This window comes from Canis aureus, chromosome 8 (assembly GCF_053574225.1).
Source record: "Canis aureus isolate CA01 chromosome 8, VMU_Caureus_v.1.0, whole genome shotgun sequence".
Classification (NCBI taxonomy): domain Eukaryota; kingdom Metazoa; phylum Chordata; class Mammalia; order Carnivora; family Canidae; genus Canis; species Canis aureus.
The window spans coordinates 17,568,451-17,585,556 of record NC_135618.1 but is presented as its reverse complement, the minus strand read 5'-3'; the positions used below and the strand labels follow the sequence as shown (position 1 = coordinate 17,585,556).

The 17,106-nt window shown below is 36.3% G+C and overlaps 1 long non-coding RNA gene across 21 annotated transcripts in view; it reads left to right on the top strand.

Annotated features, from left to right (window-relative positions):
• The window catches only part of LOC144318398 (uncharacterized), a 381,065-nt gene that overhangs the window by 103,923 nt on the left and 260,036 nt on the right, over positions 1–17,106 (top strand). For all 21 annotated transcript variants that reach the window (XR_013384287.1, XR_013384286.1, XR_013384280.1 and 18 more), the window contains exon 2: positions 13,778–13,961. This is a non-coding gene — a long non-coding RNA (uncharacterized LOC144318398). The remainder of the gene's footprint in view (positions 1–13,777; positions 13,962–17,106) is intronic.

Sequence of the window (17,106 nt, the reverse complement as noted above, 5' to 3'; positions counted from 1 at the left end):
GGTGATAACCTCAAAAAAATAACTGAAATATTGTGCATGAACATGCTTTTACATCCTCAACATTAAGTACATAAAATACTCCCTGCATTTTGGACAACTGCATTGCTTAAAAATAAATACAGCTTTGCTTTACCTGCTTTGAATGGTAGGGCTGCAAGTGTCTTTTAGACTATATAAGCATTTGGTAGCACTCTGGTGTTATGTATAGTTGTGTTAAAAGATGAGAATATTGATGAAGATCCTTAGAAGAATTCCTTAGTGTACATAGAAATATTTAAATGGAAATCTTTGTCTATATTATACTGATATTTAATCTGAGTAAATTTGCATTTAGATCTATATGCAGTGAGGTTTGGGAATGTAGTTTTCTTGCCTATGAGAAGTAGTTTACATTGGACCAAAGAAACTTATATTTCTTTGTCCCTTCATTCATTCTCTGAACAAACACATGAGAGGCTACACAGTATAAAACACATCATGATAGACCAAAGGAGAAAAGGAATGCATCTAGAATGATTTTCACTATCTTTCAAAGTGCACTGTTTTACAACTCCATCTTAAAATTCCTGAAATCTTTTAGACTCTATGCTATGATCAGGCCTGGTTATTTTCATCAACAACTCTGATGGTGGAATTGAGAACATGTGCTCTAAAGATCATTGAGGCCTAGGTGAGTGAACTTGGAGTTGGAATGCTATGTATTAGAAGAGTTTTGGAGATCAAATTTAGAGTTCTATATGCTCTTGACAAAATGGAGATACGAGAGAGGTAAAGAGGGTACAAGTCAGTGAAAAGAGTAGGCACCTGGGAAACAAATAGACATAGTCACTGGTGAATCTGGCTGCAAAGGTCTGCTAGGCAGAGGGCACAATCAACTAGAAGCAGATGGGCAATTCAGCAAGCATGCCAATGCGGGGAGGATAAGAATAGAGGAATTTCAGAATAACCTTCTTTAACAGAGAGGGGCAGGGCAGGGAATCTTTGAAGAGAAATTCATTGGTTAGGATCCAGAATGGGTCTTCTCTTTACAAGGGCAAACTTAGAAAGATGAATTGTAAAGAATCTAAAGTGGGATTGTCATTCAGTGCAGGAGAACAAACTATAAAGCTCCCACTACATTGCAAGAATTTTATTGGTGTGTTAAAATTTTTTTCCATAGCTGGTTACAGTAAATTTATTCATATTTACTTTTTTACCAGATTGATTAAATAGGGAAGTGAAGAGAGGATGGGAAACAGTAGGAATGTTATAGGCAGAGAATTTTGGAGAAAGAAATCCCTAATTCCTGAAATAAATGTTATTTAGCCAGAAGAAGAAGTATGTTGAAGTTAGGCATGAAAAATAGCCAACTTCTCTTTGTCTCTGATGATAATAGGGGCTATTGTACCATGTGAAGGTAAAATTTAGCAGTTAAAAATGTTGGATCAAGGATCCCTGAAGAGATTATGGCATCCCATCTCTAGTTGCCTTTAAGAACACAATTCTTGCCTCAGGTATGGTTTTACCCCTGGACACGGAAGCGCACACCTCCTGTCTTGTAGGCTTTCTTTACAACTCTGTGATTTCTGTGAATTGAACTTGTTGGGAAACCACATCAGAAACCAGAGATAGCTGAGCTTGAGTAACAACATGGGTGAAAGGCAAGGTGGAGAGCCCGAACACTATAATCTGACAGCAGGGTCTAAGGGTCTGCCTAAAGGTCCTACTGTGATGCTAGTCACCCCAGAAGGCACATTCACCTGCGTGAAGGTCTCATGTGACAACCGCTCATTGACCAGAAGGCGAACAAGAATATGTTTACAAAACTACATCTACATGGGATCTTTATGTCCAGGACAGTCAAGGGAAATTCACCAGCATTTGCTTTTATCCTTAGATATGAGCAGGTCCTGCTCATCCTCTTTAAGCCAAACCTGACAGTTCTCCCTGGTTTTGTTGTCTTCAGCTGCTTTTGGAAAGCTACTTTGGCGTTTGGAACTGTTGCCAACCTTTTTCAGTATAAATTAAAAGTCACAAGGCTTTGCCACTTCTCTGCATGTGTTAAAGAGTTGCAAAAAGCCATTCTGAGTTCACTTTCCTTAAAGAGTCCTTTTTATTATTCACATCGAAGCTGTCAATTCAAAAAGGCTTGTTATAAATGGATTAATTTATGGCAAGATTGTTGATTGACAGGAAAAAGTTTGTTATGTATGGATTTGACATCACAACCATGCATAGCCAATTTTCCCACTAACAGCTTCTTTATGGAAGAATTCTTCCAGCCACATTGCATAAACAGCTGTTGGAAACACCTTTGCATCGATCATTTGTAATAGTTTATTAAAGTGGTACCTGGCAACATGTCTATATAGTTAAAGGCTTGCTCATTACCGAACCCCATTTTTCAGGAGTTTATTACTCAAGCTTTTCAAATCGTATCAAACTCAAACCTCACATGTGAGCACTCAGTACTCTAGGCATTGTTTCTTTTGTTAGTGAAGGTTCTAAAGCAGTGGCCTCACTTCTTATGGAATGGCATGGACTGTGATTGATTGTGCTTTAGATTTTTGAAAAAAGTTTGTCTTTTTATGATCTTTTTTTCTGAAAGAGAGTTTTTGAATGCTTTCATTTTTTCTTCTCTAGAAATAAATATTTATTAAAAAAAAGAAATGTCCTAAGAGATGACCCTTATTACCATAAGGATGTCCTTATGATTTTTTAGTTTATGCTTTGATGCACTTGTGCCATATTTGGAAGCTTATGTCGATCATTTAAGATGCTTGCTATTTTCCCTCCTCTGTTCTTTGCTATTCTCCTTTCCTTGCAAAACAAAATCCTCCTTAACTGGCTTTCGCCTTTGTCTTTGAATTGAAGGACAGCTCTCCTTCCTTAAAGGTTGTACTGAATAGCAGGTAAGAAGAGGGGCTTATTCTTGAGACTCCAGCTTGGAATGCCAGCTCTTTTACATGCCCTGTGAGTACAGGCAAATTATTTTTTCCTATGCAATCCCTGTTTCTGTTTCCTCATCTAAAAAATAGGGACAGTTATAGTACCAATTTTTTAAGTTTGTGTTCAGATCTAAATAAGCTAATATGTGTAAAGAGCTTATTAACATGTTTGGCACATAGGGAGAGATTAATAGCTGGTTACTGCTTACCTACAAATGTAGAACAATGTAGAGTGAATAGCTGGTACTGATTGTCCTGCATCCTTGGAATGCCTTCTAGCCTTCTTCTGGGGTCAGGACACATTTTCTTACAAATATTGATATCCCTTAGCTCCTCCATAGGATATTGGCAGTTCTTTTTGGCAGCTTCAGTGGCAATGATGCTTCCTGCACCAAACCTGGTATACACTGGAGCTTCCTCACAGGGGGTAGAGGAGGAAGGTGCATAATGAACTGCAATACTCCATTAGCCTGGATAAGCCCCAGAGCATATGAAGAGCTAAAGGAGCCAGCTGGCTCCCCAGTAAGCCCTGGTTCTGCCAAGACCCACTGATTGCTGACGAGGAAGCAAAGAGGAAGCCCTGGTGCTGGGAGGAATGAGAAGGGCATTTCCCTCCAAGATTAGAAAGTTATTGGCTTAAGCAAATTGTGTGGATTGAATGAGCTAATGAATGCTTTGAAATCCATTGAGAAAGATTTTATTAAAATCCATTGTATTAGTTTGTCATTTTTAATCTTTTGGGTATGGGCTTTTGAATAGGGTGGAAGCAAACTTTCTTGGTGAGGATTTTACAGACTTCCTGAACTGACTTCCAGATCATACTCATACAGTGCATGCAAAGTACTGTGCTAGGCTTCCTCCAAAATGATCAGACTTCCACAGCTGGATCCTTAAAAAAAAAAAAAAAAAGCTGATACCACAAATGTTGCTGGTGGAAAAAAATCATGTAGAGTTTCTCTTCTTCCTTTTTTTTTTTTTTAAGTTTATTAAGAATGAAAAGACCTCTGCAGCTTGGCTTTACTTGTTATTTTCCCAGATATTTAAAAGAAGATATTCATAGGCAAAAAAAAGTAATTTTTTCCAGCCAAAATGCTGCATTTTTCCTTCGGTCCTCACAAAAGTGTTGCTATGTGTGTCAGTTATAAAGAATACATCACCCTTCTTTCCTTGGATAATGCTCCTTTTGCTACTGATGAAAATAAAAATACCCCTACTAGTCATACAAATTCTCATGGGAATATTATCTTGTTCCTGAAAAATATTACAAGGTAGAAATTGAAAATGTCGTGACATATTTTCAAAATTATCAAAAATGCTCAGATGAAAAGGTAGGCAGTTTTTGGAGTCACCATATGTAGGGTTGCTATGTCCAAAATCATGACTTTGAATACTCGTTTTAGTACATGCACCTGAGGATTTTCCCCCTTATTTTATTTTCATGAGAATCAAACCTCAAACAAATAGAACTAACCAAACAAGGTAGTTCTCATCCATTGCTTCAGTATAGGCATTAAAAACAGCTGAGGGATCTTATTGAAAAGTACCAGTAATTCATGAGCTCTGCTATCTTGATACTATTTGGTGATCTGCTCACCTGTGATGTCACAGTGACAGAAAGGCAGGGAAATCAGTGTGCTTTGACTTTATTCCAAAAAGTACTCAGGAAATGCTAAATTTTTTGAGATTTTTAAATTTTTGAGGTAGAGAAGATTGGCATTTTTCAAAGACAGAAGTGTACCTCCATGATTCTAGCGATACCACCATCTTTTGAATCCCACTTGGACAGGTTAGGAGGAAAATCATGGCTAATCAGAATATTCATCAATTTCCTCCCCTTTACCTTGATGGATGGTCCAGTGTTTAAGAAATGGCTCATGGAATCCCCCAGTAGGAAGTCACCTCGAAGTCTTCTGCTGAATGAAATCATTGCATTTGTGATTGTGGGGCACATTCCATTTTCATGACGATTTGAGGATATCCCAAAAGGCAGCGCAGGGAGATATTTGGACCAGGAATGATTGACAGTGTCTGTAAGTACTTATTATGTCAAGGCTTCAGCTCGTCGATTGATGGGAAATGATGTATAATAAATTAGAATGATCACACATCATTTCCCATCGATTGAAATGCCAAATCCTTGACGGAGTAATGAGTTATGGCCAATACCACTCACTGTCTTAGGGGGAGATTGATTGCACATCCTTTCATCGATGTGATCAAACAACTAAGAAATCCTAAGTACACATCTAGCTCCCCAATTTTACCATCGTTCCAGTGCAGAGCATGAAGTTAGTGTTGCCTCAGTGAGCATTGTACAATGCCATGTGGGCATTGGAGCAGGGGTATTCTTCATCATCTGATGCAGTGAGAGCCTCACTCCCTGCAGAAATATAGATGCATCCTAAGTGCAGAGAGACCCAATGAAGTACCATTAGCCACCCTTGCTACAACAAAACAAAATAGGAAGGCTCCCAGGTCTCTCCATGAAAGCAAAAAGGAGGAAGTTGACAGTAAGCTCAATGGAATGAATATTTAGTATATTCATGTACCAGTGGGTGGGTGTTTTATCCTTTTTCTCTTATGTTACTTATTCTCAGTATAATATGCTTCCTAAATCATTCCAGTGGGTGAGACCAATTCATGGTCCTCCCCAGTAAAAAAAATAGTTCCTTCTCATCTCATAATTAAATTCCAAAAGTCACCAGCTGTGAAAAATTTTTATTTATTTAGATAGCCAACCTGTTTTTTCCAGTAGAGGCAGAAGAACTGGCACAATGCATGATATTCTATTCTTTGCTCTTCAGTCAACATTCAGTGATTATTTCTAAGGCATTTTTTGGCTTGTAATGCCTTCCTAGGCATTTTAGAACTAAAATAAATAAAGGCTCTTCTAAAACTTCATTAATTCAATAAATGTTTCTTGAGCAGCACTTTCTTGAGCAGCCACTATGTGCAAGACATTGTAATAACCTTAAAAACATGTTATTGGGAATCCATCCAACATGAAACTTTTGTCTCAGTTAAGAAGCTATAAAAAAACTTCCATGCTTAGAAAATACAAACTGTTTCTATGTAACCTTTCTATGTAACCTTAAGCATTAGGTTTCTTTATAGTTTGGAGGCTACAGGACCAAAAGTCTTAAAAGGGTGAAAAATATTGCCCTGTGTTGAGAGAGACACTTTGTAGTCAAATTTTGGTTATTTAGCTTTGTTTTTGAAGTCTACAAATGTTGCTTCTTGGTCTATCAAAAACAAACAAAGCAACTCCTAGGGTAAAAGAAATAGGATGTGTGTGTATAAACAAGTGAGTAAATAAATAAGTGAATAAATAAACTGTGTAAAAAATATCATCTGTCTTAACTGCTATATATTCAAAGTATGCTTAAGCTTTCTAGAAGTTAGGCATTTAATGAATATTCTTTTTTTTTTTTAGTGAATATTCTTGAATAAGTGAGTAAATAAATGAATGAGGTATTTGATATTATAGGTCCTTTTCATATGCAGGTGACTTAATACATGTTTTTAAAAATCCCTACTTATATATTCAGTTTTTCTCCCTTGGTTATTAGGATTATCTCCAATATGGTTACATCACATTTAGCTGTTGAAGGAGGGCAGGAATAGACAAGGAAAGCAAGCAGATTTAAACTGATTCCTGTTCAATGCAGACACCCTTTAGGGTGTTCTACTCATATTGTCTAGTATCCCTGTGAGATAAGTATCATTCTCAGTTTATAGATGTGAGGTCTGGAGAGGTTTAGTAACATTCTCAAATTTACACAAATAGTGAGCAGAAATGCTGAGAGTCCAACCAAATTCAAGTCTTCTACTGAACTATTCTTGGAGAACTAGACTTCCAAATGAGTTTCAGGTAGGCATCCACCAGAGTGGCATTATAGCTTCATGGTTCTAGTGAGAGACTCAAATAAGTAGGGGAACATGGATAATGCAGAGTCTATCATCTCCTGTCCATGTGTGGATATACAGAAACCACAAATACATCTTAAATGATTCACTGAATGATGAAATAGATGTGATTAATGAATACCCTGTGAAACTTCTTAATCTGTCAGGAAGTTTAAACACCATAAGCACAATACTTGACACTCAGTACCACTTACTCATGTCAGAAAATAATGATTAACTATTTACTTGATTCATAGTTTATTCTGTAGTTACTATACATGAGTAATATATTCCCTATTCTCAGCAAAAGTCTGTAAACAAGTATTTATAGGATGACAATGTAAGTGCTAGAGGAGCTCAGTGCAAAGTACTATGGGAGAGTAACACATGGACCAAGTGAGATTGTATTTGGGCTGGGACAGGTCTGAGGAGAGTAGGGAAGACCATATAGATTAGCTTTGATTTAACACTGTATGAGAGGAAGTGGAGAGGGTCTCTCTGAGAGGCATGGAGGGAAGGATTCCAGGCAGAGGGAATAGAATGTGCAAAAGCGGGGATCCCTGGATGGCTTGGCGGTTTGGTGCCTGCCTTCGGCCCGGGGCATGGTCCTGGAGTCCCGGGATCGAGTCCGGCGTCGGGCTCCCTGCATGGAGCCTGCTCCTCCCTCTGCCTGTGTCTCTGCCTCTCTCTCTCTCATGGATAAATAAATGAAATCTTAAAAAAAATATTCAAAGGCACCACAGCATATTTAGCAAACTAACTGGCATACTTAGGACACTGAAAAGTATATGCTAAAATTTATGCCAGTATTTATGATTTCTTTTCTGGAAAAACAGAATTAGGTTGAGTCTATTGGGCTACAATAAGCAGACTTTAATATGACGCTATAATATTCATACTTACTAGAATTATTGCACATCCCCATACAACTCATTGGGTCACAGCTATTAATTGGCATAAGGAGAAACAGCTGAGATGATAGGATCATCTGGACCATAGTCATTAATTTACTGGTAATTTTTAAAAAGGATTTCTTTAATAATATTTGTATTAGGTTGTAAAGAGCACTAATATTTAAGAATGGAGTCATTGGCAATGAAGAAGAAAAAGGCCAATTTCATTGGCTCCACTTATTCAAATAAGTGGAATGTATCAAAACACTGTTTCATGGACCACCTGGGTGGCACAGTTGGTTAAGCATCTGCCTCTTGGTTTCTGCACAGGTCATGATCTCAGGGCAGTAAGATTGAGCCCCACATTGGACTCCACACTGAGTGTGGAGTCTGTTTGGGATTCTTTCTTGCTCTCCCTTTGCCTCTCCCTGATGCACTTGCTTGTATGTGCACTCTCTCTTTCACTTTCTTTCTCTCTCAAATAAATAAAGAAATCTTAAAAAAAAAAAAAAAAAACCCATTATCTCATTAGATAAGCACAATTTAAGGTAGTAGGAAATCACTCAGATAAAGATGATCTGTACCAAAGCAGGCTGACACCATTCCTGTGATATTCGGGTTCTCAATAAAGCATCAAGGTCAACAGTGAACCATTATGAATTTACTAGCAGGCAAGTCACTGATTCCATCCTCAGGAAATCTGACCCTGGCAGAATTTGAAACACAATTTATATTTAATTGATTATATAAGCAATCTCTAAGCAGAGTTGAGTTCTAAATGTTCTAAACTTATTTGTATTTAAAACACATTTTCCTATAGAAAAATGCCATGTGTGATGGTTGAGTTTAGAGGCTGTCTGTAAAGTCTTCCCGTGCACATATCCAGAAACCAGAAGCATAACAGTGATGGCAAATCTTATTTCAACAACACTTCTTACACCTAACATTATTCCCATAAGAATATGCATCTGAGATCTGCTTCTGAATACTAGGAGCCACTTTCTTCAACAGTGATATCTCTCCTGGCAAGGGTGTCTTCTTATTGTGTACCCATAGTTTATAAACTCTTTTCCCTTCTAAAAATAGAAGCTCATGAGATCATCCTCTTGCTATACATTTTATATTAAGGAAAAAAAAGATAATAACCTTTTTGGGTAGTAGGAGCTGGTTCTTCCTTCACAGTTTATGTAAATGGGTTGTTTGTAATCCAGAGAAAGACTGTGCTGTTATGATATTAATACACAGGATCACAGTGATGTGTGTTCTACTACCTGTATCCTTGGATTAGTCTGCTCTGTGTATTCGCTCAATATGTGCTTTAAGGCAGAAATGATAATATAACTGACAGTTGTATAGTGATTTGCAATATACAAAGTACATTCACATGTTTTCATTTAATGCCAACAATAGCTCCATGAATTAGGTGTTGTTATCCCATAATGGTAACTGAAACACAGTGATGTGAAGTAACATACCCAAAGACCCACCACTTTTGGATGGCAGAGCTGTGAGTCAGGCAGATATTTTGATCTTCAAGTCCATTGCTCCGTCTATGATATCAGACTGGCATGGCAAAATTTATGTTGTCAAAAGACTAAAGCTTGAACACTCAAATCAAGTTAAGGAATTTGTACCAGTCTTTCTGTTAGAAAATGGAGAATCCTCCTCAGCATTAACTTGGAGTTTCTTTGAAGTTCACCAATATTGAAACAATTGGATTTTCTGCCAAGAAACATTAAGGCTGATTTGACAAGAATGACGAGGCACTTTAAGAGTTGATTGACTGTTAGTACAAGGCTTTTAGAGCTTTCTAAAATTGCATCCACTATAAGTGAAAGAAATGGAAGTATCTACTCAGAGCTTCAAAGGAAAGCCTGTGTCATGAAGAACGAATGGTAGGATGGTCAAATATGAATACATCTATCCAACATTTCTTGGGCAAGTTCATTAGGTTCTTCCATGATTTCCTATGGTCCTCACACTCATTGAGAGCTAAACTGATCAATATGAAAAAAGTCATTTTGTGTTTATTGAAGGATTTGCAGAAGACCCATTTATCTAAGACTTTTACTGAATGCATTTGCATATGTGTTTGGAAGCTATCTTGGAACTTCCTATCTAAGGCAAATTTACTCTTCTGTCACCATATTAATAGGGTGTGGCAACACCAGAAACCAACTGAAAACAGAACTTTTGAATTTGACAGCATCTGTGCTGAAATTGTTAAGGTGAATGGTAGAAACTTCCATCATGAATCTATAGTTTTTGAGGATGCATGGTGACAAGAACGATTTCAAAATTGTTGCAGTTTTGAAGAAAAAAGATAAGGCAGATTTTTCTGTTTTTTTTCCAAAGAACACATCAAACTATAATGTGGATTAGTGTAACACATTTTTCACTGTTCTCCTGTTAAAGAAAGAAAAACAAACATATTAAGAAATGTTATCTTTTATATATAGCTTTCTTTAATTTTATAAAATTCTGACTTTTTAAAGAACTTTGTGGACTTTTTAAAGAACTTTGTGGACTTTTCTTAATCTTTGCATTTGATTAATGATCATTGATGTTTGAATCTTCTCTACCCTTTTTAGCAATGAAATCCCAAGAAGAATATGTTGTCTTCTAACTCTCACATTATGGCAATAAGATGAGGCCATTGACAAGCTTAGAGTTGGAAAAAATAACCAAGTTCAGAGTTAAGGAAAATAACCAAGTAAATGCTCAACTATTTAAATAGACCAACCTATAGATAAGCCCACTTTTATTTTCAAGTTGTATCACATTTATGATGCTAAGACATTTGGTGATGTGAAAATAGATTTTTTTTTTAAGCTGCCCTTACTGAGATAAGAGAAAATGCAATTGGTGCTTCAGGTGTAGACAGCTAATTTTATATGAATAATTCCACATTAATTAAGCAGTTGTGACAGTTGAAATCAGTGGTGATATTTGAGATTTCTCTAAATATTTTCCATCTTCAAGAAGATGAACCTCACTACCCATCACCTGAGTGAGTCTAGCATCCAACTATCAATGTTCAAACTTAAATAACCTAAAAGTAATTGTTTGAAGTTCTGATCTAACACTCATTTGAATTTCTCTCCTGTGATAGTGTGCAACTAGAGGGAAGAGCAGGCTTTCCCAAAGCTGTGCTATTGACATTTGGAGCCACATAATTCTTTGTTGTGGGGGCTGTCTTAGGCATTATAAGATGTTTAGCAGCATCGCTAGCTTCTACCCACTAGATGCCAGTAGCTCCTTTCCCCAAGTTGTGACAATATCAAAAATTTCTCCCAACATTGCTAAATGTTTTCTGGGTGGATGGAAGAGTAGCTGGGAGGAAGGGTTGGGCACAAAATTACACCTGGTTGAGAACCATTGGGCTGGAAGCATAGATTTCTAGGGTTCCACTCCTTTTTAGCTTAGAAGATATTAAATTTGAAAGTGAGTGAGCTTAATGACATGTCCTAAATCACACCATTTATAAGAAGTAGAGGTAGAACCCAAACCCAGATCGCATTATTCCTAGTGATCCTCCCTTTGCAGCATATTATCATTGAATATTGCTTATGAAAAGAATATTCCTCTGACCCACAGACACTAAAGTCACTACACAAGAACATCCTGAGACCATTGAGATGATGGCCATCTGACTTGAGTCAGAAGGAACATAATTTTTATATGAATGAAATGACAATACTCAAAAAGCTCTTTTCACTATTGTGATTCAATCTTGTAGATACTTTGGGTGATGATACCAAATAACATCAAACTACTCAGGGAGTATGTATGACGTTGTAACTGCAGTGAGATCAATCTGTGTGAGTTTCTTGCCTTCTACCACCTTATTTAAATAGATATTTGTTGTTAGTGTCCTGACACTTTAATATTTTATAACTAAAGATAGATAAAATGTACCTGGCAGGAATAATAGCTAAAGACTGAATTAACAACCCAGGACCACTCATTATGCCAGGAAATATGTGCTTACTCTGTGACAGTGGCTGTCATCTTGGATTGGCCCCATTAACCACCTCTGGTCCATCAAGGCAATAATGGAAGCCATTCTCTTCCTCTAACAAGAGATTGCCAAGAAAGTACACTGCTGCGCAACCAGCTGTTTGAGGAACTGAAGAGGATGAAAAGAGGGTGAAAACAGATGGGATATATTTTGCATTTCTACTTAGATATGAATATGTACATATGATATATTAGGGCATCTCTCCCACACATGTCCTTCTCTTTGTGGTACATTATGTTAACCGTTTATCACTTTCATATGTCAACTTTATCCAAAAGTTATATATCCTCTTTGTTTCTTAGATTTACTCCTTTCAATACTCCACTTTTTACTGAGATATTTGGTTAAAACTTGTGAAGACATTTTATAACTTATGCTGCATGGAAGGCACTTTGTGTGGAGGGAACGTTTGCTTGGAACAAAGTTTATAGTGCATTGTTTGCTAAGAATCCTACTAGGCTTCAATATAGGGAAGATTCTACATAGTTGAAAGTGTTTAGGTTGTCCTGGTGCCAGATTTTTAAAATCTCACATGTAAGAATTATATATTCATTTTTATTGAGTTGGAAAATAAAGAAGAAAAATAAAGAAATATATAAATAATAAATAAAGAAGAAAATTATCATTGTACATAGTCTCATCACCTGGAGGTTATATGTTAGTGTTCTTCCTCTGTCACTCTTTATCTCACACACAAGTATATGTCTGTATATGTATGTGTATATGCATACATATGTATATATTTGGGATTATATGGTAAACACTCGTTGCTACTTTTTTTCATATCATTATTTTTTCTTGTTCTTGACTATTTAAAAATATATTCTAATTGTATGGATATACTCTAATTTACTTAACTATTCTTTATTCTCTTGTTATTAAACTTTGTTTCCAATTTTATTTGTGGTATTGTAGTATGACAATAAAATAATATATAATACAATAACAAATTAGTAATACAATTGACTTTGTAGCTTTATTCTTCCTAGTTATTTCCTAGATGTCAAATGCTGGGTCAAAGACCATAAACATTTATAGTGCTCCTAATACATATTGCTAACTTGACCGCCCAATAGATTTGTCCATTTAAATTTTCACTAGAAGTATATAAGATTTTTTATTTTATTTTTTAAGATTTTATTTATTTGAGAGAGAGAGAGAGGGAGAAAGAGTGCTTGAGTGGGATGAAGGACAGAAAGGAAAGCAGAATCCCTGCTGAGGAGGGAGCTGATGCTGGGCTTGATCCTGGCATTCAGAGATCATGACCTGAGCTGAAGGCAGACACTTAATTGACTGAGCCACCAAGGCTGCCCAAGAGAGTTTTAATTTTTAAAAAATGTAATTGCTGAATTGAAGTTAATAGTAAAGAACTTGGGAATTTTTGTATCTGAATTTCTTACCCACTCTTGTCCCTATAGATGTTTTTTTTTTTTTAATTTTTATTTATTTATGATAGTTACAGAGAGAGAGAGAGGCAGAGACACAGGCAGAGGGAGAAGCAGGCTCCATGCACCGGGAGCCTGATGTGGGATTCGATCCTGGGTCTCCAGGATCGCGCCCTGGGCCAAAGGCAGGCGCCAAACCGCTGTGCCACCCAGGGATCCCTAGATGTTTTCTTTAAAGTTAACTGCCTTTAATGAGTAGATATGGATCAAAATTTAAAATAATTTTCCATGGGCTACCAAAATGGTTTCCAATTTGCAAATAACAAAATCAGTAAAGCTATGTAAAATATTAAATATGAAAGGACATGAGAAATCGTTTAGTTCAACTTTCTCCTTTATTCAAAATATAGTCATTTGTTAACTATTTATTGTATGTCAGCACTGTAATCGTAACTCTAGTTGGTAACATGTGCAAAGTGCATAATTAACTGTAATACAATTCCATAAATACTAAATAAAATAATGGGCAAAGTGCAATGGAAACATGGAGGTAAGGAAATGTCTAACTTTTCTCTGGAAGATGGAGCCAGAAAAACCTTTGCAGAAGAGATGATTCTTAAAGATTTTTTTTTTTTTTTTTTCCAGGAGAGGAAAAAAGGGGTTTCTGAGGCAGAGCAGCATAAAGAGACACAAGGAGACATGAAATTATATGGCTTGCTCACACAACGCTGGTAGTGAAGTATGGCTGAAACCTCAAAGGCTGCAGATGGAGTGTTAATATGTTTTCAAGGACGCATTTGCAAGTTTTGACTTATTCTATAGTCAAAGAGTGAGTTATGAGAAGAAGACATGATTCTTTCTGTATTTGTATTCAAATTAAAAGGGAGTGGAAGCAATTATTGTTGTCTAGATGAGATGGTAAGAGATTGAACCATATCAAGTGGTGGAAAACTACATATGAGGAGCCAGGATAAAATGTGTATCCCATTAACCAATTAATCAACAAATATTGAGTGCAAGCTAGCTGTCAGTACTCTTGGTGGTGGAGATTCAGAGACGAACAAGATAGGAAGTTCTCCCCCATGGAGCTTCCATTTCTTTAAAAAATTGGGCTGTGTGTGTGTGTGTGTGTATGCTACATATGTGTATTGATAATTATGAACACTATGGTCAGAGTACCATAAGAGTAGGGGGAAGGAGGTGTTCTTAGTTAGGATGACACGGAAGCTGCTACATGAAAGGGAAGAAACCAGCCATGCAAAGAGCCAGAGTTGCCTTAGTTGCAAAGAGGGTGAAAAGGGAGAAGCCCTGCAGTGAGGAACTTTCTAAGGTAGAACAGATAACTAATTGGAAAGGCTTGTGGTAGAGGAGATAATCATAAAGACTTTAGAGTCAGGCACCCTTGACTACAAATTCAAGTTCTGCTGCTTAACCTACAAAGCTTCAGCTTCTCCTATAAAATGAAAATAATAATGGACACATTACAAAAGTACTATAAAGGTTATGTGAAGTTACATATGTAAATATTTAGCACATTGACTTCAGATAGTAAAAACTCATCAGAAAGTATTTGCCATCATCAACATCATTGTAGTCATCATCAAGATGGAGAGAAATTGGACCCTTTATTTCTGTCTTAGGTGACTGAGAGGTGAGATACATGGCCCAGAATAGGAGCATACTAAGGTATTCAGATGGTGCATCTGCTTTGAGGGACCTTTTGGAAATCTAGTGGATATTTGGGTCAGAGATCAGAAGAGAGGTCAACATAAAAGGTACATTGAGTCACTGCCTTGCCCAATAAGAATAAAAATAAAATACAAAAATCAAGATGAGAAAACTAGGAACTTAGCACTTCTTGATGGTAATCATCTCTTTTAGAAATTTCTAATAGTTTGAAAAATTTTTCTTTTAATGACTTTTAATTTACCTACCTATCTACTGGCTCTGGTCAAAAATTTTGAAAATATGTAGAATAAGAACAATAACTATTCCCAAAAAAAAGCCTTTCAAATATTTGGAAAAGCATATTCTTGACTGCCCAGTCTTTATCTGGGAAAAATGTTGACAGATATTTCAGTCCTTCCTCAGATATTGGGGTTTTTATGTCCTCTTCTCATTCTAATGGACTTTTAGGTGCAATTCAGCTTATTCTTGCCCAGGACTAAATCCAATATTCCAAATGTGATTTGACCACGATGTTTGTTTCAACCTATCATTTTTGTCTGTCAGGTCCTTATAATCTTGATTCTATCATCTAGCATAGAATGCCAGGTGTGTCACATAGCAATTTGATGAGTATGGTTTTTAAATCTTTTTCAAAGTCTTGGACTATTCGTACTGTTGACTAGTAGGTGGACATAAAACCCTTGCCTTCATTGAACAGGGGCAAATTGTTGTGCTTGAAAGTAAGACTTCAAAGAGTTGAGTGAGAGTGAATATAGAGAAGCCAAAAGGAACTTAAAGGGAGGAGACAGGATAAAAACTATTTGATATAGAGGGTGGGAGCTATAAAATCTTGGGATGCTTTGGTGGGAGTTATTTGGGGCTACTTCTCTAACTCCTCCTTGATGATAACGATAATGATGGTGATGGGAATAATAATAATGATGATGATGATAGTTTACTGGGTACTTATATTATGTCACATATACTTGGGGAAGTGCTAAAAGGTCACTAATTCTTAGAAAACGTATGAGGAAGCATTATTTTCTTTTCATCCCTTTTTTCAAATGAAGAAATTGAACTTTAGGATAAATAAATAATGTGCCCAGAGTCACACAAATAGAAAATGAATGAATCTGGGATTTGAATCCAGGCAGTCCAATTACAAAGACACTGTATTATACCAGTCTATGACTAATAATTATTACTTTTAGTCTATGTCACTTTCAATGCCAGTTACTTTTATTTTAAGGATTTTTTTTTCCCACAAAGAAACAAAGATATTATTACTAACTACATAAAAGTGATTAGAAAAGGAAGCTAAATCAAGATAAGGATTGCACACAGCTGGCCAGGCTCACTTCCTAACTCATTCTTTTAATATACCTATCTCACTATGAACATGAGCAAAAATTAAAGAAAACACTTTATGAACCTTCAGAATAAGTCTTGAATGGTCAAAAATTAATACTTAAATACCAAGGAATTAATGTCCCATTTTTGGAGGGAAGGAAGAAATTTAGCTTACAAAGACTCTTACCTCACGGAATTCTTCTTAGACCTCATGTTTATGTATTAATTATTAATGTTCAGATCAGTGATGAGAAATCACCAGTGTCTCTGTTGGCTGTTGAAGAGGGACAGAGAACATAACCAACTAACAAATATTCTGTTTGGTTGTATTACTAGAATCCAATAAACACTTAATATGTACTAGAAGATTTAGTGTTCAAATGGATCTATCGACATATTTAAATGAGTTGACCCACAAAATTTAGAAACGATATTTGTAAAGATATATTGGAGAAACTGAACACTTCTCTTAATGCAGATAATTGTTTTGCTACCTAAATAATTAAATGTATGCATACATACCTTATAAGGTTTATAAATGCTAGTCCTTAGATTAGAGAGACTATCCCAAGATCTTTTCAGATGCATGCCAAATTTAGTTGAACAATAGGAGAAGCAAGTGATGATCCAGTGCTTTTTTTCAAAAACTCTGGTGAACTGAAGAGAATATGACATTGAAAATGCACATCTAAAAGCTTCTAGGTGGAATTTAAATAACTTCATTATTTTACCTTTTTCTTCAAACCACCCCAAATAGTCTGACTATACTGTGGACCAATCACTTGACCAGTTTTCTATGTAATTAAAATCATATGCCTTCAAAACTATTTGTAAGGGGAATGCTTCTGAGACTCCTTCCCAGCTGTATCTTTTTATATTTGTGTAACTTAAAAATGACCCAGGCAGAAGTTTTTCTCTTTTCTTTAAATTGCTTTGCCAAGTTTCAGCTTTGAGCA